This window comes from Tachypleus tridentatus, chromosome 8 (assembly GCF_004210375.1).
Source record: "Tachypleus tridentatus isolate NWPU-2018 chromosome 8, ASM421037v1, whole genome shotgun sequence".
NCBI classification, from domain to species: domain Eukaryota; kingdom Metazoa; phylum Arthropoda; class Merostomata; order Xiphosura; family Limulidae; genus Tachypleus; species Tachypleus tridentatus.
In genome coordinates, this window is record NC_134832.1 from 70,846,352 (window position 1) to 70,871,674 (window position 25,323).

General features: G+C 32.9%; 1 long non-coding RNA gene across 1 annotated transcript; it reads left to right on the plus strand.

Moving 5' to 3' along the window:
- Positions 1-763: 763 nt before the first annotated feature.
- Positions 764-7,318, plus strand: LOC143222624 (uncharacterized). Its single transcript, XR_013012392.1, has 3 exons — positions 764-983; positions 4,542-4,638; positions 6,132-7,318. It is a non-coding gene; the product is annotated as an uncharacterized LOC143222624 (long non-coding RNA).
- The last annotated feature ends 18,005 nt before the right edge of the window (positions 7,319-25,323 follow it).

Consider the following 25,323-nt stretch of genomic DNA (forward strand, 5'->3'; position numbering starts at 1 on the left):
GCCATACTAGGCCAGCATCCTCGGATTGCAGATCAGAAAAATTATGTTTGGCGACCCTTTACAGCTAAAACACTCTTTGCATTTTAAAGTAATCGATGCGTTATAAAAGTGAAGGTCAAATCCCATTATTTGATAATACAAAAATAGTCCAAGAGTTGTTGATAGGTACTGCTGATTAGCTGTTTTCCTCTAGTTTATCACTTCAAAATTAGGGACGAACATACGTTGATAGCACCTTGAGTCGCTTTTCTTGAAAAAGCTGAAAACATTTGTCAATCCCTTTATAGCCCTCTATTTCTTTTCTTTCACACAAGTAAACCATATTTCTGGTATCATTTTCATTAATAATAATGAAAATAATATTGTTTTCGTGTAATTATAACTTGAATATCAGTTAGCACATCAAAAGTAAAATATCTTGTTCTTAAATCCGTTCTTACTTTTACGAAAGCTTTATCTTAACATACTTTTTTAAATATACTAATATACGATAAAAAGTAAATGAGTAGCACTTGGTTTATGACTTTTGCGTTAATACTGTATCAAAATAAAGCATCATCCTCTTTTATATTCTACAGTTGTTATGTTAGATCATATAAACCTCATGAGTTGTTAAATAACTTCCACGAGAGTATTAATTCTAAAAATAACATACGAATGTACCTTTATTTATCCACATTGGTAAGGTGTCAAGACGTTGAGTATTAATAAATAGTAGTAGCGTAGTAAATCCATTATTTTGCCAGGAAGAGGTCGCTTCATCTTCATAAATGGGAAAAAGTCAAAATGTTGGTTCCTATAAATCTCGGTTCGAGGCTAGAATTGTTTCATGTACACAAAATTAATACTCTGCTTCAGAAATAATAAGAAATATGTAAAATATATTCATTTATTTTTCTACGTTACTACAATCAAAGTGCATGCAACGATAAAGTTAACTACAACCTTCCTATTACGGTGATTCTAGGAACTGCACATTTTAGGTAAGGTCTCTCTTAAGTTACCTAATTTGAAATAAGTTTGACGTTCTTTATGAACAACTTGCTTGTTGTTTGAATGTCCTCTCAACATATTGTACGTATTTATGTGTTATAAGAATTTTAGGAGTAAATTTTTTTGTTATTTAAATTTTACCTAAAATATTTCAAAACTTACTTTTTCTGCCCTAAGATAAGTTTTCGAGGAGTTTCCGTATGTGACACATGTTCGGGTCTGGTTAATAATAGTTCATAAAAGTCTCTACGTACTTTTATACAACCACTTACTGTTTCTTTTTATCAAACTTATTAGTACGTAACAACTTCGTTAAGTGTTTATGACCAAAGTTATAGTTGTTATAGGTCTCGACATGGCTAGGTGCTTAAGGCACTCGCCTCGTAATCCGAATGTCGTGGGTTCGAATCTCCGTCATGCCCTTTCAACCATGTGGGCGTTATAAGTTATGGTCAATTCATTAGTAAAAGAGTAGCCTGAGAGTTGGCAGTAGGTGATGGTGATGAGCTGCCTTCCCTCTAGTCTTACAATGCTAAATTTGAAGCTCTCTTGTAGCTTAGCGCAAAATTCACAACAAACCAAAACAATATTTGTTATATATCACGTTGAAATCATCCGGTCTTTTAATATTAAATACAAACTGTTAAAAATAAGTGATCGGTACACTGCTACACTTACATCAAAAATGTATAACTTCAAAAATTAGGAGCATGCTTTCTTCAAGTGATACCTCAAAGTAAATTATATGCTCCTTAGTGTGATTATTTTGATTGCCACTTATACATTAATTTGGAATTAATAGACAAATTCAATCATTCAGATCATATCAGAAACTTTACTGCTCAGATCTTTCCCAAAATGTAGCAGTAGTGTGATAACCTTGTCAAAAGAGCGTAATGTATTTATCCTTGCTATTTCACACCTTATGTGGGGTGAGTACATTGTATATTTTAATAAGTGTGGCTAATGAGTAAATTACACATTCATAAGTAGAAAGAAACAATTTATATCTCAACACAACTCTAATTTACAAATGTACATATAATAATGTATCATAGATATTCTAATTTTGGTTAAATAGAATAGCAATTTGTGACAAATAAAATGGAAATGCAACTGACTGACAGTCACATGGTAATAAACACATACCATTATATTAATAGTTCATAAATTAGGGTTTTGATGTTGTTCAATGTCTTAATTAACATACATATAGTTGCATAATGTCTAGGAATAGTAACTTTATTATTTTGGAGACAATATCAGTGATGACAAAAAAACTCGCTTGTAGAGAAAAATATATATGTAAAAACAACTGGTATGAGTTGAGAAAAAAAAAATTCTTAACCCATACCAGCCATTTTTACAATATCAGTGTTCAAGTAATCTTATAATATACATACCTTCCAGACAAAACCTAGTATATCTAGCAAATACCTACTGGTTTAAAACCACTTATGCTGAATTAATTCTTGAACATGACTAAAACAAAAAAAAAATTAGGTTTTTGTTTAAAATTTGACCTAAAAAAGTATATTAAGTTTTGCATGCATTCATCATACATACAGGTGTGATATGGTGGCCAGACAATTCACTACTACTCTTTTTGTTACTAAGGTACTTCTCTATCAGGTCATGTCATTTCACTATCTCATAATTTCATGTCATCATATTTTTACATATGTGAGTTAAAATCATAAAATAAAAATATTCCTTCAGTATTAGTTCATTAGACAAGAATTCAGTAAAGTATAAGAAGATGTTAGCTTATTAGAAAAACACTTCTTCAAAATATAAAAGGCTCTTGTATTATAAAATATTTTATTTAAAATGATGAAAGATACAAATTGAAAAAAAAAAGATTCAGGCTGTGAACAATTCCACAAAGAAAGTAGAGTTTGTTTGCTGGGTCATAAGCCTGTAGCCTAGTCTTGAATAGTTGACAAGCCATAAGGCGTCATATATACATAGTTGGAACTGGTAATGAAACAAGCTGGTAGCAAAATATCCTCATTACAAAAATACCAGTAATGGGTGACGGTAGAGAAATGTCCGAGAACATAAGAATAAATGTGATAACTAAATCAAATGTTAACATTAAAAATCAACATGCATAATCAACAACAATAACATTTTTCCCTCAATTCCAAGAAAAAAATGAAGAACAATTTTTTTTTCAAATTTAAGTTTCCTATTCTAGGTGCAATAAATATCAATAAAACCACAAATATAGAAAAATTTGAGCAAAAATAATGCTAATAATGTGAAGTACGCTTAGTCATGAATTTATTTTTGAAAATCTTTTCAGAGACTTGCAATAGTTAACAATCCTAGGATCAAGATTGATGTCATTTATTGTTACAGTATTTAAGAGTGCTATCCAATAAACTTTTCAATTTTCCTGTTTCTGTTAGAAATCTGTCTCTATTCCCATCAGTTTAATGTCTTCAAGAAAGTGTCCAGGGATGTCAAAGTGTTTTGTGAACAAAGGTTTTTTGTTTGAACTGTTGATTTCTGGTTATTAAAATGTTCCCATACATTTGTTTTGATTTGATCTACACACCAAAAGTTGCATTTTTGACATTGAATTAAGTAAATAACTTTTTTTTAACATCAGGTTATGAGTTCAGTGTTTTCAAACTGTTTTTGGTTGTTTCTTGCATGAAGTTACAGGTTTGGCATCTATTGCAAGGATGACCTCAATTTGGTGTCCATTTGAAGTTTACCTTTGCATGAACTAAGTGTGAATTCAAAGTTTTATTTTTTCTGAAAGAAATGGCAAGAACTACTGCAAACATGGATTTTAATTAATCATTAAGATGAAGAAGATAAAGATGTTTCTTTAATATCAGGAGAATGTTTTGTTTTGTTTTCAGTTTTAAGTAATAGGTAATAACCAGTGGAACATAAGGGAATTTTGTTTCAGGTGATTGCTCTTAGGCAGATTCATGTATTATATTATTAGCTTTGTCAAGTTGTTGGATGATAGTGTTCAGCTTATAAACTCTTTCAATTACAGTCTGTTTCAAAAAATTAATTGTGATAGTCATTGTTCTTACTGTCAAAGTATATCTTATTTAATCTAAGTGCTTGATTGAATGTGATATTGCATTTGGTGTGTGGAGGGAGATAGCTTTAATTACATAAATATTTGGTTTATCCATTGGTTTCCATATAAATTGGTATGTAGAACATTATCTTTTAATGTTATGTTTATGCCCAAGAAACTTGTTTGTGGAATGAAGCAGTATACAGTAAATTTAGCAGAACTGTGGAAGGTGCTAGCATGTTTATAATGAGTCTGTCTTCTACCCAAATGAAAAAAATGTCATCAACATAGCATCTCCAAAACACTGGTTTGTCTGTGCAGCTTTCCAACAGTTTTGTTTCTAAGTCTTCCATAAAAATGTTAGCATAGTTTGGTGCCATCATGGTACCCATAGTTGTGCCTTTTTTCAAATACAGAATCTGTTATTAAATTCAAAACTGTTAAATGTAAGTACTGATTAAGATAAATCTGTAATGATTTGAATGTTGTGTTTCTCTAGTTTTAGCAGAGAAGATTCTAGGACTTTCATGCCTTCATCATGAGGAATATTTGTGCAGAGAGAAGAAACATCCATAGTACAGAGAACTGTGTTTGGAGTAAGTTTTCTGTTACTGTTAATGTTATGTTCAAAAAATAAGTTGTGCCTTTAATGTACAACGTCAAACATAGAGGGATATCTTTGGTATGATGATCACCATAAAGTGATAAGTTTTCAGTAGGTACAAAGCAATTAGAAATAATATGAATTTGGGGTATGTATGTTTTTGGTAACATGTAAAAGCAACATGGAACTGGGTGTTTAGGTAAAAGGAGTGTGTGTTTTCTTATACCAAAGCCACATCGGGCTACCTGCTATGTCCACCAAGGATGAATCAAACCCCTGATTTTAGTGTTGTAAATCCGTAGGCTTACCGCTGTACCAGCAGAAGACTAGGTAAAAGGAACTAACATTTCACAATCTTTCTGTAAAATACATATCATATCTTTTAACAAATTACAGTGTGTGGCCTAAATCTACCTTTTTATTTTTATTTTATGAATGGTTTGATTCATTAAGTTTTTGGTAAGCTTCATTGATGTATTCAGATTTATCTTGAATGACAATGGTGCCTCCCTTATCAGCTGGTTTAATAATACTTTCATTTTCATGTTTCAGTAAAATTAGAGCATTATGTTCACTACAGGAGAGATTGTTCATACTTTTGAGTCAGAGCTAATGGCTTAAATTACTTCATTTTTGACAGCAGTAATAAAACTAAGTGTGATTCCCTGTTGGCTGGATGTGACCAGAAGGATTTTTTTTTTTTAAACTGTGAGTCAAAATTATTTCTTTCAGTGGTTTGATTGTGAAAAACTTCTCAAAGTCTTAATGAGACTTGCCTTAAGATTTTGGTCAGCAGTGTGTATATATATAGTTTTTATACTACATAAAAGATGAGAAGCATTGTTAGTTTATATTTCTCAAAACATTTTAGCTGTAAAAGCATTGTTTATTTTGTTGAAATTCACTCACTTTCCAAAAGCAAGATCACCATTTATATGCATGGCAATATTATTGAATATACAATATTTCATCAGTTTGTAAATTCTGAGCAGTGACATCCTTTCCATAAAGCAGTGATGGCCACATGCAAAAAGTGGTGGAAGTTATCAGTTTGGTAATGAGCCCAGCAAGCTTCCCACATATTTGAAGCCTGAGCTCTTGGAAACTTCCACTTAAAATAAGGAAGATCCATTGATGAGAAAAGAGTAGCCCTAAGCCAAGCATTTAAACCATAATTTGTGGGTCATATGATGTCATAAGCACATATAACATACTACTAGATTTGTGAAATAGTCATAATATGGAGAATAAACTGAATAGTAGAAAAAATAATTTAAATTTAAGACTTTAATATGATTTTCATAAATTTATAGAAAAGTCATAAAATTTGGCATGATACAACTATTTTCCTGCTGAAATATTTGACTAACTTGGGAGAATCAAAATAAACAAAATCGAGCATTACTTTATGATGAAATTAAGTGTATGTATTTTGGTAGATGTGGCTGAATGAAAATGTTTGTTTTTTTTTCACTTTAAATTTAGTTTTGGAGACAAAATATCAACATCAAGAAATTTCTGGTGAGAAGATTCACAAAGGAAAAAATTATTACTCCAAGAAGATTTGTCACCTGTTCCAATGCTCATCTAAGTTCAACTGGACACTGAAAATGCAGGCTACAATATGAAAAAAAAAAAATACAATGTCAATAACAGAATGAAACATCAAAAAATGTACAAGCATTCGACATTCACAAAAGTCCTTAATGAAGGTTTGTTTTAATCTAAAAAAAAACCTTTCTTCTGAAATGAAATTTTTGTTTTATTTACCTCTTTCACAATTTCAAGTCTGAGTTAGATAATTTTCAATAAACCATGACAGCATATTCAAAAACTGAAATTAAGACAGTACCATAATGAAAATACAAAGATTAGAGTTACATAAATTGATAAATGTACCTGAATATTTTATTTCACAACTATATTCCAATAAGAATGCAAATTACAAAGTACATTAAAAAGGACTGTAAAGATCTGTAAGAAACTCAATTCCTATTATATAGAGAACTTAGTATCTTCTATTAAAATTATTTAAAATTTGCAAATCAGCAACATATGCCAGTATAGTCATGGAGTAATTGCATTTATCAGAACTACATTTTGACACTGTTTCCCATTTCATAGGTAGTGTTGTGACATTGAAAATTAATTGCTCTAGGGAAGAGTATATGACATCACTTTCTGACACAAAATATTCATACACTCAGATTATAAAGATATTCAGATCAGGAACTTCAAAGTTCCAAGATGGACACATCCATTACTTTTAAAGATGTTAGAAAACAAAAGAATATGGATCAACTTTAGGCAGTAGGGGCATCTAGAAAGAAAGAACTCATACTGGTCAAAAAGAAAGATGCAACATCCAACTTGTCAAAATATATGCTAGGAAATTGTTATCCTCTGGATTATGAAAAGCATGCAGGAAGGTATGGCATGTTTTGGATATGAAAACCTTGCAACAGAACTTCTGGCAATGGAAACTATGTTGCTCAATTATTGTCATGATGTACAGTTATTAAACAAAACATGACGAAACATTGTGACATGGAATCTCGCAGCATAACCAGGTCCAAAATCATTTTAATATAATGTATTCCAACCTCAGTATGTATATGTGTGTACAGATTACTTTCACAGCAGTGTTTGAATAAAAGACATATCAGACATCAGTATAATATTCAATATTATTTTATAAATTTACGATGTGTGTGTGTGTGTAGCACGAGTAAAATATTTTATGAAGAAAACTAGTATGTTATACCATTAAAAAAAAACAAAAAACTATGTTCATCAGAGACATGTTTTACCTGGATATTTATTTCAGATATTCCACATTGGTGTTTATTTAAACTGATAAGAAGTTGAGTTGTTATTATAACATATTAAGTGTATAATAAAAACTACTTACAATAGTCCAACGTAGTATAAAGTATGAGTATTTTTTAGAATGTGTCAAATATACAACTTATTTGGACATACATATTGTCTAATATTTTTTACATCTCTGGTGTAGAAGATGTAGAACATTTTTTATAAAGTGATTTTTATTATGTTTTTACTATCCAATCAGTTCTATATACATATACCAGATTTGTTCAAATAGCAATAATTCCTAAGCCAATCAATACATTTTTCTTAATGCCACAAACTTTTGATGAGGTTTTTCTTACACAGAAGTACATGGATACTGATGGTGATCATCAAACAAGTCAAACTTTCCCCTCAGGTTTGTGACACTTTGTTGGTTAGAATGTAATTTAATGTTCATTATTTTATTATTGTAATTCATTTGAACTGTTAGTTCAGTATATAGTTTTTGGATAACCCAAGCCTCATGAGTTAGCTGGAACTTGTGACATATCACTGGCTTTGCAGCTGTAAATATCAAAACAGTGACGGTAAAACACAGATGAAACAATGGTTTCTGATCACTATAAGTAATATAGTTTTATGATTTTAAATTACATAATTTGAGCATTATATTTAATTAACTATGCTCATTACTAGGTATATAAGATTGGTCCTGATTTGTGTAGGTAGCTTATTTTGATCACAATCTAATATTAATTTAATGCAAAGTTTGCAGTAATTTGAGTGCTATTAACTGCATATCTATAAAAGCAGATACTAATATTATTTTAGCAACAAAAGTAAGATGAAAAGGTCATTTTTTTTTCTTTAACAAAGATTACAATGGCAGTGCTTCAGTCATTAGGAAAGTCTCTTATGCCACAAACATTTTGAAACAAAATACCTTGGCCCTATCAGCTTTACATCTTATAAAACATTTTCACAGTTAATTTACTCTGAAATGTGCATCAGGTTTAAAAAGTAACTTTATTTGTCAACTAGCTTAATCAAACTATTAAAAATCCACAGCTTCATTGGTTTATCTACATTTAGATTTACCATCAATTTCTTCACTTATAATAACCAACAGCACAATGAAGTTGTTTTTCTACAACCTCTTATTAACTTTGAAATTGTTGTCAGTAAAACATCAAAAACACTGCAATATGCTATTGCTATTATGTAGTTGTAGAGCTATATTTTTTTCCATATCTTCTTTAGTTACTAAAAACATTGTCTAATATGGAACTTTCTCAAGCAGTCTTACATGTAATGTGTGAAAAAACATCCTCTCTGACCTTCGAAAAGTTTTATTATAAGGTGCAAGGAATTACCTAATCAATTTACCTAGAGATAAAATCGGCCTTAAGAACAAGATTGCTTTTATTGTTACTGAAACTAATCTGTTTGCCCTATATCACATCTGTTAATAACCTCATCAGGTCGCATGTGAACTTTTTAGCCTTTTCCATGTTTTTACCCAATGTAACGCAGGAGATGTCAGTGGGAAATGTTGACAACATTAATGCTTGAACACAAATAACTAAATTTTGTTATGTGTTTACCGATTAATGCTTCATTTCAGCATGGCCTTAAACTTTTGACCAGCTAGTATTTAGGTTAATTTCATAGTGTCCACATTTTCCCTATTAAATGCTAAAAGTTTTTGTATTCAATGTCTGATGGATCACGTTGCAGTGTTCAACAGTAGTCAGCAAGCATTGACAGATTCCAGTTGCCCTGATATCGTTTTTCCATTGTAGCAATATCTTGGTGAAACCTTTCACTGTGTTTGTCACTGACAGTACCAAGATTTGCGGGGAAGAAGTCCAAGTGTGAGTGGAGGACATGAATCTTGAGTGACATGTTGCACTTCATTGTTTTATTCTTTGAGAGATTTGTCTACCAGTTGAATGTAATGTATGGCTCTGTAATTGCCAAGAAAATTGTTAACACGTCACTGAAGTCTTTCCAGGCAATCTTTTCCAATCCAACTAACAGATCTTCAAACCATTTGTCACTCATGACATGTCTCATCTGAGGGCCAACTAAAATGCCCTTTTTGATCTTGGCCTCAGTTATTCTTGGGAACATCTGTCTTAAATAACGAAAACCTTTGCCTTTGTTCATTGCTTTCACAAAATTCTACATAAGTCCCAATTTTATGTGAATAGGTGGCAAAAAAATCTTTTCTGGGTCGACAAACAGTTCATGCGCCACAATTTTCTGTCCTGGAACTAACTTTTTAGTAAGTGGCCAGCTCTGTCTAGAAGAATGTGACTTTTTGGCACGACTGCCCCATTCAGAGATGAAACAACAGTACTTTGTATAGCCGAGCTGCAGTCCCAGTAACAGAGCAACAACTTTCAGATCTCCACAGATATTCCAGTTGTACTTGCTGTACTGGATGTGCTTCCATGTTCTCGTAGGTTTCTTTCATGTGTGCTGCATAGCCAACAGGTATTGAAGGGTGAATGTTGTCATTGTATAATAGAACAGCTTTGAGGCTTAACACTGATGAATCAATAAAGAGATGCCACTCTTGCAGGTCATGGTCACAACCCAAAGTAGAGAACAATCCTTCCATGTCAACACAGAAACAAACACTGCCAATTTGTGCAAAGAATTTGGTCATATCATCTTGACAGCTTTGAAAAATAGAAAGTTTCATACTTGGTGACAGCAAACACCATTCCTGCAGTCTTGAACCCAGCTTTTGCTTTTGACAGACCCAAATCTCTGGCCAGCTCGTTTAATTCTGACTGTGTTATGAGATGGGGATCGCCTGAGGAGCACGGATCAAAATCTGGATCAGTATCACTGCCAGTTCCCTGCACTGCAGTTTCTTCATCTGGTTCATCTAAGGTCCATTCCTCTGGTGATTTCAGAATTGGAAGACTGTCATGTGGCACGGGTCTCATTGCTGAAGGCAGATTAGGTATTCAGTTGACTTCTTGTTTTTGGCAGAGAAACCAGACACATTAGTCAAACAGAAGTAACAGTCCATCACATGGTCTTTCTGTTCTTGCCATATCATCTGGACAGCAAATGGCATTGTCTTTTGAGTGCCTCTGAGCCAAGCTCTCAGACAGACAGCAGATGTCGCACAACAAATGTGAGGCGCCCATTCCTGGTCTTGATCACCAATTTTATAACCGAACTACAGATGATATGCTTTCTTCACAAGGGCAGTCATTGAGCGTTTCTCGTGAACAAGCGTATACTAGCCACAAATATAGCAGAATGTATCGCGACTGTTACGACATTGACGAGACATGTTGACCAACACCAATCGTCCTGTAAAACATCTATAATATCTAACTCACTTGTTACAGTGCTACTGAGGCAATGCTATATTCTGAAACAATAAGTACACATTATATGGTCTATATTAATCCAATGAGCAACATCTGTTTATGCAAGCCACATTTATAGCCTGCTGAAACAGTGTCAAGCTGGCTCCAGCCTGCCCAGGCATGCCTGTGCTGCATACTTCCACAGAACAACTTCCAACCTGGCCTGATTTCATGCCTGGACATGCCCAAACTGCACAAAACATTGTTCATAGGTCTCTTACAGAAACAAAAATTGTTTGACAAAACTGAAGATTTTGATGAAACTGTATGTGATGAGCAAATTTGGATGTGATTTTCACGATCAGCAGCCAAAAATCTATAAGGAACATCTAACAGTGTTCAAGAAGCAAAAACTTTGTTGTGCAGTGTAATAGTTGTTCTAGAAGTTACAGACAATTTAATGTTACTTCCATAGCTGAAAACATTCAAAAGAGTATGATAAATAAACTGAAAAATCACTATGTGAAGTATATAAAAGAAAGGCAACATGAATTCACTGAAGGAAAATATTTATGTTATGAATATATTAACTTGACCTTTCAGGATGTTACTTTTAACATGGACATACTTTGTATATGACAAATTTATCAAATATGAAAAGGCTTTTTAAAAATTAAAGGACCACACTAAATATTAGCTATAAAAGTCACATTGGTTGGGTTTGGGGAAAGCACAGTTGACTAGGTTGTGGATTGGTTTTAATAGAAAATGCAAAATGTTGTTATTAATAAAGTCCAGTCACACTGGACTCTAGTTACAAGCAGAGTGCTTCACAGGCAATGACTGTGTTTTTGTTTTGCTTTCTTTTGTTATTTACATTAATGATATTGTTAGAGACATAACTAGTAAATTTGGTAATGCTTGTTAGTGACTTTCTATTATTTGATATTTTTAACTGCATTAAAGATGCTGATGTACTACATGATGACTTGCATCAGTTGGTAAGTTGGACAAATACTTGACATGTTCTATTAATTTCACTAATGTAAGATAATACATCCACTTTACTATAACTTGGATCACATATTTAACATAGATCAAAAGCCTTTCAACAATGTGGCTGAAGAAAATAATTTTTGCATAAGTAAGTCACTCAACTCCACTGTTCTTAGTATAAAGCTGATAGAATTTTAAAATATTAGTAAGCATACTAATCACAAGTCAAAAAAGGCAATTTATATAAAAATCACTAGTTAACCCTCACTTAAAATAACATGTACAGTTTTCACATTCTTATCTAGCAAAAGATATTAACTTATTGGAAAGGGTTCATAGGAGGGCTATCAGGATGATTCCAGGTATAGGTTAAGATTTCTTAGCCTATCTTTTCTTCAGAAAAGAAGAATAATAGATTCACAAAATTACCAGGGGATCAACAAGATAAAGTCCCTTGTGTATTCTAAATATAATAGAATGAGAGGCCATACAGTTAAAGATTTGATTTGTAAAAGACAGACTAGGTTCCAGTTAAGACAAATCTATTTTTCTAACAAGAAAATTGCCTAAAATAACAAGTTACCACTGGCCAAAATGAACACTGGCACTTCACAAGAGCTTAAGAGTATAATCAATAAGATTCAGCCAAATAAAGGATAAGTTTAATTTTTTTTTTTACTTTCTCAAAGATGCATGAGCAAGGACAGCCTTGAAGGACCAAATGGCTTCCTGCTGTACTTAAGTTGTGCTAAATCCATAATTACACAAGAATTCTCAACTTCTTTCTAAACTTAGTTTAAACAGTCCTTAGTAAAGTCAGTTAGTAATTTCCAAAATATTTTTATATTTTAGTCTGCCCAAATAACCTTAAACTTGCTTCCATAGCCTTAGATGACCTTCTATTGTGAATCATAATAAACTTAACATTTGCTTTCTCTTCTTTCATGGTAAAAATAATATAACAGAAAGCTAAATCAGGTATAATTTTCATGGTGACAAAAGTCATTTGTAATAGATAAAGAGAAGCATAGTTGTGAGAAATGGCAGAAGGATTTCAGGAGGAGCTTAAGTTACCAATAACTTCCAGGAAGTTAGACAGAGAGCTCTAATAAGAGTATAAAGTAGTGAATTTAGTTATAATGAGTCTATTCTGTCAAGAAACAAATTTCAGCCCTTGGTTTCTGTAAATGAGAAACTACAGGAGGAAAGGAAAAAGGTCAGAAAAAGGTGTGGATGATAAGGAGATTACAGTTATAGGTGATTGCTTGATAAGGCACATAGACAGAATAGTCTGTGAGATAAATAGAGAGAAAAGAATCAGATTATGATTCCAAGATGGAGGATATAACTGACAAAGCAGGAGATAAAATAAAGGGGACTAGCAGAGATACATTTTGATGATGAATGTAGGGGATAATAATGAAGGGAAAGATAAATCAGAGGAGCTAATTAATAAGTTCAAATGGTTGATAAAAGTATTTAAAGAAAAGGGCCATAATTGTGTTGGGGATAGTGCCAAGAATTAACTGTGCAAATGAAGTTATACGTAGGTCACTAGTGCTAAATGCTAAAATTTGGTTACTGTATAAGAATGAGCAGATAGGCTGGTTGGACTTATGGTATCAGTTCAATGGAAGGGAGTTTTTGGGATGCAAGGTTTACATTTAAATAGGTTAGGGGCTGGCCTGTTTGCTACATCTATTAACTCAGATGTAAGACAAGTGTTAAAGTAAGACTGAACAGTGGTTAGGTTAGGAAAAACTAAATAAAAAAAGATTAAGAATCAGAGAAAAGTTTAGTATAAGAAATGAGTAAAGTAGTTATAAGGGAAGACTCAATTATTACTATTGTAATATTAGAAGTATAGAAAATAAAAGAGATGAACTTAAAGTAATGGTAAGAATGGAGGATTTTGATAGAATGGCAACAGCTGAAACACAGTTAAATGTAGATGATTTAAATGACAGAAATTTTCTATGCAATACAGGATTACCTACAGGCTATTTAATATTGATAAAGTATTAGTGGATTTGATACTTTGCTGTAAATTTCACAAAAGCAAATTTTGAAGGATGTTGTAATAACCATCTGTTGTGAATACAGCAGCTGTGTTATATGGATATACTGATCAGATGTGAGAAAGTTTCAAATAAATTTTTATTCAAGGTAAACATATTTCTTAAAGACGAAAAAAGCATAGCTGCAACTAATAATTCAGGTTGACTCACAAATACTTTAAAATTAAAGAAATGCATCAGAAATTTTAATTGAATGTTGTAACAAGAGATTTAGAAGATCAGAAACATAGTGAAACAGGAAATTAGGACATCATAAAGGATATATGAGGAAAAGTTGGCTGCAAATGTAAAAAATTAACAGTAAGGATTTCTTTAATTAAATTAAGTGTAAACAAAATGTTAGAATGAGGTTAAGACCCTTGATAAAGGAAGACCAGTATCTGATAATTATGAGATGGTTAGGTTATTAAATTTTGCTTTTTGTTCAGTTTTTACAAGAGGTTTAAGTAGTATCCATATATTGAAGAACTGATAAATGGAAATGAAATCAAATAAAATGACTGCATTAATTATGAATTAGTTTAAAAAAATTGCAGTTTAAAAAGAATGAGGTATCTTGGTCAGATAATATTTTCCCAAGAGTTTTGAAGGAGGTTAAAGATTAGATGTGTGAGTCATTTACTACTATTTTTTGTTATTCCTTGAATAGTGGGCAAGTACCAGAGGATTGGAAGATAGCAAATGTAACTCCTCATTTCAAGGGAGATGATAAAAATTGTCCCAGTAATTATACTTACTAGTATTACAGTGCAGGTGAGTGAACGCAAATATTAGTTTTGCAGAAAACAATTTCTCTTTCTAATAATTTTGGATCAGTTGATCTTAACTTCAAAAGACTGTTTTCAAAGTACCCGTGTCAAAGGTTCCCATTTTAATATGACCCCATTTTACCCATAAAATAATGCATGGAGATCATCAAGATAATTAAACAATTTAAAAGAAATAATAATATTAGATAAGAAACAAAATTCTGTATACTTATATGCTCAAATATACACAATTAAATTAGTCCATGTCATTCTTTCCTGTTTCCTCAAACTTATTTAACATGTTACTAAGCTTTAATACAAATGTTTAGTATTCTTGTATATCAGCATTAAAACAAACTTTAAACAAATAACATTAAACCTTATAATGATTTAGACTTTGATTTTAAACAATTATATGATGTGTTAATATCCAACATGATTATACACATAAACACAAATACTAATGCATCTGGTCATAATGGGTAGCAAAATCACAAAGTAAAACAGATGTTTTTATGCAAATGCTATAAAAATATATTTAATATTGGAAAAGGTTCAGAGGAAGGTTAACAGAATGGTGCTTGGGATGGAGGTGTCATATAATAAGAGATGAAGATCTATAAAATTGTTTGTTTAGAATTTTTGTGCAAAGTTACATGAGGTCATTCAGTACTAGCCATCCCTAATTTAGCAGTGTAGGACAGCTAGTCATAACCAGTTACCACCAACTCTTTTACCAATGAATAGTGGGACTGACCACCATAATATAATGCCCCCACAGCTGAAAGTGTAAGCATGTTTGGCATAAGGGGGATATGATCCCATGACCAGCAGATTACGAGTTTAGTGCCCTAACCACCTGGCCATGCTGGGCCCTGTTTTCTTTTAAAAATAAGAAGTGTTAGAGGAGCTTTAATTGAGGTAGTTAAGATTGTAATAGGAATATATAGTGTTCATCCATCATCTTTTCTCATACTCAGTGGCATGAATAGGAAGACTAGGGTATACAAACATATATTTTGGCAGAACAGGGGTCAACTACAGCTATGGCACTTAGTTTTATTTTTCTAACATTGTAATTAGCCCCTGCAATGTGTTGCCTTTAGATATTAGGAAGTGAATTTGAGAGAAACCTTGATAACTATATCAATGATAAGAGCTGGCTTTAAGAATTTTTATTTTTTAAATTTATGTATTTAATAGTTTTGTTTGTTTGTTTTGAATTTCCCACAAAGCTACTTGAGGGCTATCTGTGCTAGCCGTCCCTAATTTAGCAGTGTAAGACTAGAGGGAAGGCAGCTAGTCATCACCACCCACCGCCAACTCTTGGGCTACTCTTTTACTAACGAATAGTGGGATTGACCGTCACATTATAACGTCCCCACGGCTGAAAGGGCGAGCATGTATGGCGCGATGGGGATGCGAACTCGCGACCCTCAGATTACAAGTCGCACGCCTTAACACGCTTGGCCATGCCGGGCCTTTTAATAGTTTTTTTTTAGTTTAGAGGATAGGACAGCCGAGATGGACTAATATGTCTCTTGTTATCCCTCAACATTATGTTATGTTAAAGTTTCAGGTTTTTTCTGTTCTAAGTATAACAGAATGACCATATAAATGTCATATTGTAAAATCACTATTCTGTGACTCTTAAGGTCAAAATAGAGTTAGAAATACTGACTCATTATTTTGCAATAATATAAACAGAAACAAAATACAATGCACACCACATATTGCAAAGAGGTTTTGTTTAAAAAAAAAAAACGTAATACCTGTAACACAAAATGTATTTCGTAAATACAACTGCAACATAAATAAAACTATTTTGATAAAAAATGTTTTATGAAACGTTTGTTTTAAAATTTATTTTAAAATCAGTTCCTAGTTAGATACTTATGCGTTAATTTTATTTTTTATATATATTTTGACTCAATATGGAAAGTACTGGAAAGAACTCTTTAAAATGACTTACACCACGATAAAAAAGGTACTATTAAGACAGATTTAATTTTTAAGTAAAGATACATAAATGTGCACAAAGAAAAACACATCTTGTCAAAACTCTACAACATGAATTTAAAATACACCTTAGTTGTTACCACCAGTACTAGCATTACGTTGATAAAACAATTAATAGTAGTACGAATAATGATACCGGCGATAATGACGTATTATATACAGTACTACTATTACTAATATAAGTATTACTTAGTGCTAATACAAAGCGTCAATGACCTATTTGTTCATGTAATACTTTTGTCCCTAACTAAGTAGAATTAAATTGGGTTTACAGTTAGGGATAAAAATATTACATAAACAAATAGGTCACTGACGCTTTGTAGTAGCACTAAGTAATACTTGTTGTTGTTGTTTTGTTTGTCACCATTAATTACGTTTGTTGACATAAGGCTATGCACAGTAACAAGCGTTATTTCCGGTCGCGCCAAACATGCTCGCCCTCCCAGCCGTGGGGGCGTTATAAAGTAACGGTCAATCCCACTTTTCGTTGGTAAAAGAGTAGCCCAAGAGTTGGCGGTGGGTGGTGATGACTAGCTGCCTTCCCTCTAGTCTTACACTGCTAAATTAGGGACGGCTAGCACAGATAGCCCTCGAGTAGCTTTGTGCGAAATTCAAAAACAAACAAACAAGTTATTTCCGGAGTACCAATGTGCAGTAAATCTGCAATCATGCAAGGTTTACTGCATTAATTCAATGAAAACATAAAATGCATATTAACTTATACTTACAATTTAATATTTATTTGTGTTTTCAAAGGATTAAACAAAATTAACTATTTAATTTTATTACGTAATACTCATGACAGCAACCACTTCTTAACAACTTCTGCGTTGGTTTAAAAGAATTTTCTTATTAGGGCTCGGCTTTTTTATTATTCGGTTTTTGCTGTATATTTTTTGTAATAAATGTGAATGTACTATTATGTAGAATAAAAGATTACCTGTGAAAAAATGTGTAATACCATGAAAAAGTTACCCAACACTTAAGTTTGAATTAAACTGAAGCCGGTCGAAGTTTATTATTTTAAATTTCAAACTTGTTATAAATGAATACTTCATTAATGACGAGCTTTTATTAACCATACAAATTAAAAGCCGATGTTGTTTATTACTCGTTGTTTTGGAAATCACATCGTATCGTAGTTATTATTTTACCAACATATTGGGATGATCTGTAAATTTGAGGTTCCCGATTTCACGTCCTGTTACCCAAAAAAAATTGCGCTTAGTAATTTGAGCCATGGGTGTACCACACTGGTACAGCGGTAAGTCTTGGAATTTACAACGCTAAAAATCAGAGGTTTGATTCCCTTCGGTGAACTCAGAAGATAGCCTAATATGGCTTCACTGCAAGAAAACACTCACACACACCCGTGGGTGCATTATAAAAGTGACGATCAAATCCCACTATTCTGTTATACTCGCCCCCTAGTTGGTAATAGATATTGATATCCAATCGCATTCCTTATACCTTATCGCTTTAAAATTTGGGAATAGCTTGCGAAGATAGTCTTCGAGTATCTTTGAATGAAATTCACGAAAGAACAACCACTATGATTTGATGTGAGCAAATAAAGAGAAAGAAAGAACAAACTCTATACACTATTTCAAAATAGAGGTCTTGCTTGGATGTATAAAATGCCACCAAGTCCTTAAATCAAAAAACAAAATAACATAATTTGTTGGTTATGAGAGGCTATCTCTGCTTTGCCTATTACGGATATTAAAATTCGATTTTTCAGCGTCTTAATCCTGCAAACCTACCATTAAGCCACTAAGACGCAAAAGTGAATAATAAATGATTTTTCGTTTGATTATTTATTTATATACAAAATTTACTATCTTTATTATGTCCACAATAGGTATTGAAACTAAATTTTAGCGTTATAATTAAGCCCTCAGACCGCCTGTTGAGCCTAAGAGAGTGGGGACAGAACTGCCTCGAGAAGAATTTATTGAACGATTCGTAATTTTAATATTCAAAGAGATTATTTTATAAAAGTCTCTATAGCGATTTACGTATTAAAAAGTTGTAAATAGAATTTTTACATATAGCTTTGTTGTTTTTTTTGTTTTGAATTTCGCACAAAGCTACTCGAGGGCTATCTGTGCTAGCCGTCCCTAATTTAGCAGTGTAGTCATCACCACCCACCGCCAACTCTTGGGCTACTCTTTTACCAACGAATAGTGGGATTGACCGTCACATTATAACGCCCCCATGGATGAAAGAGCGAGCATGTTTGGCGCAACGGGGATTTGGAGCAACATGTACACTCTGTTACTAAACCAAATTGTTTTTCAATGTGTCTCAACACTTGTCATCAATGAAATGTTTATTAAATACTGTACAATAATTAAACTTAATATTTTGATAATTTTACTTTATAACTTGACAAATTATTTCACTTCACACACGATACTTCATGGTTTCAATTCATGTTTTAAAATAGTGGACATTATACTTCCATATATGCTCAATGTCTATATTTAATTATGTTAAAATCATTTCAACGACTGTCCATAGTATTTTAACAATTGCGCTGTAACAGCGTCACTATACTTTCACATATTTAATTATATTAAAACCATTATTTTGCATATTTTGGCATTCGTACTAACACAGTTTGCTACAACTAAAAATAATAAGTTAATGTTTATTCATCCGTTTTCTATATTGCCATTGATTACTGGCAAATACACCTCCATACGTACACAGACCTTGAGAAAGTATGGAATGCAATTCTAAACTGTTCATATATTCGCTCAGACAATGTTCTCTAGGACACTGAATGTTCCATTTTCGCCAGTAACGCATGATTATTATTTGAATGTAACTAATAATTTGCTTTTATCATCATAGAACTAAATATAATAAATGAACTATTTACAATATAATTTTACTATTCTTTAAAATACTAAACAAAGTAAAACTTTTAAACTGTGTAACAGTAAGACACTATTAGGAAATCACATTCATACAAACCAATGTGGGCACTCACGTCAAAAAAGATTGTTTGTTTTTTAGTCACACATATAGTGTGTGGTTCTGAAATAGTTTTATTTTCTGCATGTGAATTATATTCTTGACTGTATTGCGCAAGCCCCGTCTGTTATCTAAATTTGTAGAAGATTCTCGAGCATTAGAATCAACAATATACTAAGTATGAATGTAATACCAGTGATTGACAGTAGTGTTGCCAAGTGAACTTTCGAGAACCTGAAAACATTTATAAATCGACGCACCAAGAGACAGAAGAATATTATTAATCAGCAAAAGTCAGGCCTCGGAAGCTTTAATTGTGATGAACGCTTAGTAATCGGAAAACTACAGAATTGCATCAGAAACGTTGGTAAATTTCGAACACTACAAACCGTTAAACTTCAGTGAATTAACATTGGGCGTTAATATTTCTACAAGGGCATTAAATATCTTCATTGCCAGAAAACGTCAGCTTGTAACCGATACAAGGCCAACCAGACCAGCTAGCTCAAGCGAGGTTCGACAATATCAACTCAGAATTAATTTGCTCATTGTGGACCTGGATTGTTGATAAAATATTCAATTACAGACCAGAAAGAAGACTTAGTATAGTTTATAAGTTTGTAAAACTCTTGTGTATAAACCATCATTTGTAATAAGTATTAGTAATAACCGTTACTATAAACTGTATTGTTTTCTTTTTGTTTGTATACTAAAATATATTTGTGTAGAAAAAAAACTGTGCATGAATTATTTATTTTTCATTTTTACAAATACCATAAATTTGATACATATTAACATTTAATTAAATTCTAAATTTAATTTCAAATTTCCGGTTATTTTAAATAGTAATATGTTACAAAGTAAAGACTTTGTAAAGTTTCTCATGGCTACTACATGAGAAACAAAAAATATGTAATGTGATGTTTCTACAAAATGACAGACAAATCAAAAGTTGACAAAGTTAATCTCGCTAAGGGTGATATATCAATTTAAAAAATAATAAAATCAGACAATAATTAATGGTGACATTTACTGTAAATACAAAATGTGATAAACCTTTCATAAGTGGAGGCGATTGTGTGTAATAATAGTTTTCATCGCTTTTTAACAAAATACGTAACCCATAACTCCATCTACTTCTATTTATTATTTTACATTTACACACATATATACTCTTCAAAAAAGAAACGCAAAAGGCAAAATATGAGACAAATTGTTAACAAGTTTATTCCGGGTAGTTCTGTATGACATGTGTGAAACTTTGCACATTTACTGCTGAATATCCAAAGTCTGCAAAGGCGAAGTCCACGCTCACTAGGTGAAGTTTAACGTCACTCAACGTCAATAACGAGTATGTCCCCCGTGAGCATCAATAACTGCTTGTCATCTCCTGCCCATGGAAGCGATAAGATGACGAATCACATCCTGTGGAATGGCTGTCCACTCAGCCTGCAAAGCTGCTGCAAGCTGAGGTAGAGTCTGCGGTTGAAGTTGTCGCCGTCGCAACTCGTCCCAAAGATGTTCGATGAGGTTTAAATCTGGTGATCTGGAAGGCCAGGGAAGAACGTTGATGTTGTGGTGTCTCAAGAAGACAGTGGTGAGTCGGGCTGTGTGAGGACGGGCGTTGTCATGTTGAGAAACATCGTTGACGTTCACCATGATGGGTTGCACATGGGGCCTAAGAATCTCGTCGACGGTTTCGTACGGTCTGATCGGAAATCCTACGCAGCCCTGGTATGGTTGAGGCAGTAGACGTCGCAGTGGTGGTCCTATCCCGAAGGTGATGTAGCCGGATGTTGCGATCTTGTGCGGGCGTGGTCACACGAGGTCTGCGAGATCGTGGACGGTCACGAATTGATCCATGTTGTTGGTGACGATTCCATAGCCTTGTGATGGTGCTTGGGTGGACATTCACAGCTCTGGCAACATCTGATCGAGATTCGCCTGCTTCCAAGCGACCAATGGCGTTGTTGCGTTGTGCTTCAGTCAGTCTTGGCGTAACTGTATTGCGTGTCGGTGGCTTAACACTGAGCTATGGAAACCGAGAACCCGTCATTTTTATGGGGATTTTGCACATGTTGCACTTGCAGAACATGCAGATCTCTCATACAAATTTATTGGACACGCATGCGTTTTGGCGAAAAATCCGATGTTTCCTCCGTTTACAAAGTGCACAACTTTTATTGTCGTTTTGGTCTGACAATCAGTGCCTTAACACGTGTAACATCACATACTCTAAGCTTATAACGTTATTACATATATTTTTCTTTAAAATAACAAAAATATCCCTTTTGCGTTTTTTGTTTTGAAGAGTGTATATTGTAAACAAAGGAATTATCTAAGAAGTAACCCTAAAGAGTGACCAGTGATTTGACCTTGTTCGTTAGTCACATGTTGGTCAATACCAGAGTTCATAATGCCGGCTGGAAATATCACATCTAAAGTTAAATGTCTTAATACATGGTGTAACATTACTAACTGATACAGTGTTTTGACTAATAATTTGATGGTGAAAAACAAATATTGTGAATTTGACGATGACCGAAGAAGGTCGAAACGTTGTTTGCTTCTCTACATAAAAAGTATCTCAACCCAAACGAGCCGTTTTTTTCTCTGCAAGAAGCTTTTCTCGTCATCACTGAAATATTGTGTTTCTTTCTACAAAACGAACAGACAACCAAAAAATTCTATTTTTGTACCTTTCAAGCTTCTTAGGACAAAGAGACAAGAAATATATGAATATATTTCATTTCACACTTCATTAACCCATCATGTTGACAATTCAAATGAGCAGTTCAGCGAATGTACAATTATTACGTAGGATGCTCGAAATACAGCAAATTGTCAAACTGTGCCAGTCGGCTTAGAATAGTTTTCAAAAAGAAAGGATGATTCATTTCTAATTTATGATATTTACTTAGATTGCATAAACATGTAAAATGCATGAGAATTAATTATACATTGTGTACTAGTGTAGAAACAGTTAGCTTTTTCCAGGTAGTGTTGATAAACTTGTTCACAAATTAGGGAGGCCCAGCATGGTCAAGTGGTTAGGGTTCTCGACTCGTAATTCAAGGATCGCGGGTTCGAATCTCCGTCACACTAAATATGCTCGCCCTTTCAGCCGTGTGATCGTCATAATGTGATAGTCAATTCCAAAATAGTCAAAATAGCTCAAAAGGTGGCGGTGAGTGGTGATGACTAGCTGCCTTTCCTCTAGTCTTACACTGCTAAATAGCTAGCGCAGATAGCCCTCGTGTAGCTTTGCGCGAAATTAAAAAACAAACAAGTTAGGGTTGGCGATGATAATTGTAAAACAAGTTTTAGTTATAAGTCAAGTAATTATTCTTCTGTTATTTCAAATCAGTTATATCTCCTCATATGGATCTTGAAATTGTTACACTAACATGTATTATCTTTCATTTACACTTTATAGATAGACTATCAAAAGTATCAAAATCATCAGTTACGTATCAGTGTTATGTGATATTCTTAGATGAAACTCATTTTTCGTCATGGGCTAATATACTATTTTAGGATATGTAAGTAAAATCTCGGACTTAAATATCACACATTTTGAAACATTTGTTAACAAAGCTTCAAATTTAGAATGTTTCATTTAGCTATACTAATCACAATGTGAACCAAAGTAAGTACTGAAAATCGTTTTGAGATCTATCAACCAGGATCACTTTAGTTCTTTGTGTACTTTATATTGCTGTATTTATTTTCCTTTTAATACTTATTATAGCAATATTATGAATAACAAATGAAACCTTATTTTCAGTTAAAACTTATTTTTCTTATTTATCTGTTCAGCTTTTATATGTTCATGGAATGGACACAGCAGTATAAACTTTCAGTATAAGTAGATCCCCGATAGATATAATATTTACAATAATCAAAACCACAGTTATATAGTTATAAAATCTAATTGTTAGTTTAGCCTACGGCCCCAGTGGTATGTCTGCGGACTTACAACGCTAAAAACCGGATTTCGATACCAATAATAACAGAGCACAGATAACCCATTGTGTACTCTTGTGCTTGATTCAATACAACAGCTTTAACCTACAGGTAAGTACATAAAGCTGGCAGTGTGGGGATTAAATCTGTGATTATGGTCTTTATTTTTGTTTCATAACTTTGTGCAGCAGGATAAGTACTTCATTTTAAAATTATTAATAATCATATTTTGTACTTTTTACTCGATATATTTGTATAAATTAAGTACTTTACCCTTTGAACCTGTCGCATATATATCCATTGATATGTATGTGTGTGTATATATATATAGAGAGAGATACTTACAACCCAATGAAGTAAACTGAAGAAATCTTGTAACAATAATCCGAGCCGTTTAGGGGCTAGCTAGCCCTGCTAACGGAGGAAAGTAGTACACGAAAAAGTTGCTCTTTTAAATACTTTTGAGTTGTTGTACCGAAAATGTTAACGACACTTTTTAATGTATTATTTTTTACGTATGTGCATAATATATCGTAACCAATAGTCTCGATGGCTATCTGCCTTAGCCGTCCCTAATTTAGCAGTGTAAGACTAGAGGAAAGGCAGCTAGTCATTACCACCCACCGTTAACTCTTGGGCTATTCCTTTACTAACGAATAGTGGGATTTAACGTTATAACGCCCCCACGGCTGAAAAGGCGAGCATGTTTGGTGCGACGGGGATGCCAACCCACGACCCTCAGATTACGAGTCGCACGCCTTAACCCACCTGGTCCGAACTGTTTAAGAAACAAGATGAGTACAAATGAAAGATTTATTTTCAGTTTGTACTTGCGATTGAATTTAAAACAACAAAACGACCAAAAAAGTATTAAAAATAATTGAAACTTCATACATGTGATGACTGTGTCTTAGATGGCTTACATAACAAAGAGAAACTGAAAAGCCAAAAACCACGAGGACACAACACAAATTAGGCTGTGAAACAAACAGGTCAGAAAAAGATAAGTCCTGAGAAAAGATTTTTATAATTACAGTAAGCTCCTTTCTTTCATCGTAATTCTTGAAATTTACTGATTTAAGAGAACATCTACTTTCATACTGATAGTGAAGTACACTATCAGCTTACACTGTAGGTGCTTTTTGTCTTTACAGCACAGCTGTAAATTAATGCACTAGTGACTTAAGTGCAGGCTACAGGTCAATGATGATAGTTTAGACATGCAAACAACAAATAAATATAATGTAATCTATTCCTACATGGTTGATTTAAATCGAATATTTTATTACTATAAATAGCAGTACATTGAAAATTTTGGTACTATGTTGTCAGAATCAATAAAAACTGTCCAGAACAGATGGTAGTGCTTACACACACGTAAATTAGAAATATTTTTAATATATTGACTTAGAATTACTGAGATCATACTTTTCTGAATAACACCAAATATTCTCAACATGTCTTTTGTCATAGTGTACATATTTTTAAATTAATTATTTTCACTATGGAGGTTTTCTTTATTATCACCTTGATATGAAAATTTTGTGAAGGTATTTTGTATTTAATAAAGAAATGCGCACATCGAAAACTTATCAAAATAAAACACATTGCCAAAATAATGGCATGGATTATTCACCATTACTTTTCAGATAAGTTTTTAAATTCTTTCGATATTTAGAAAACATAGAATAAAATTGGTCATTAAAATACTTGCGTTCGTAAGCTCACTTGCTGAAAG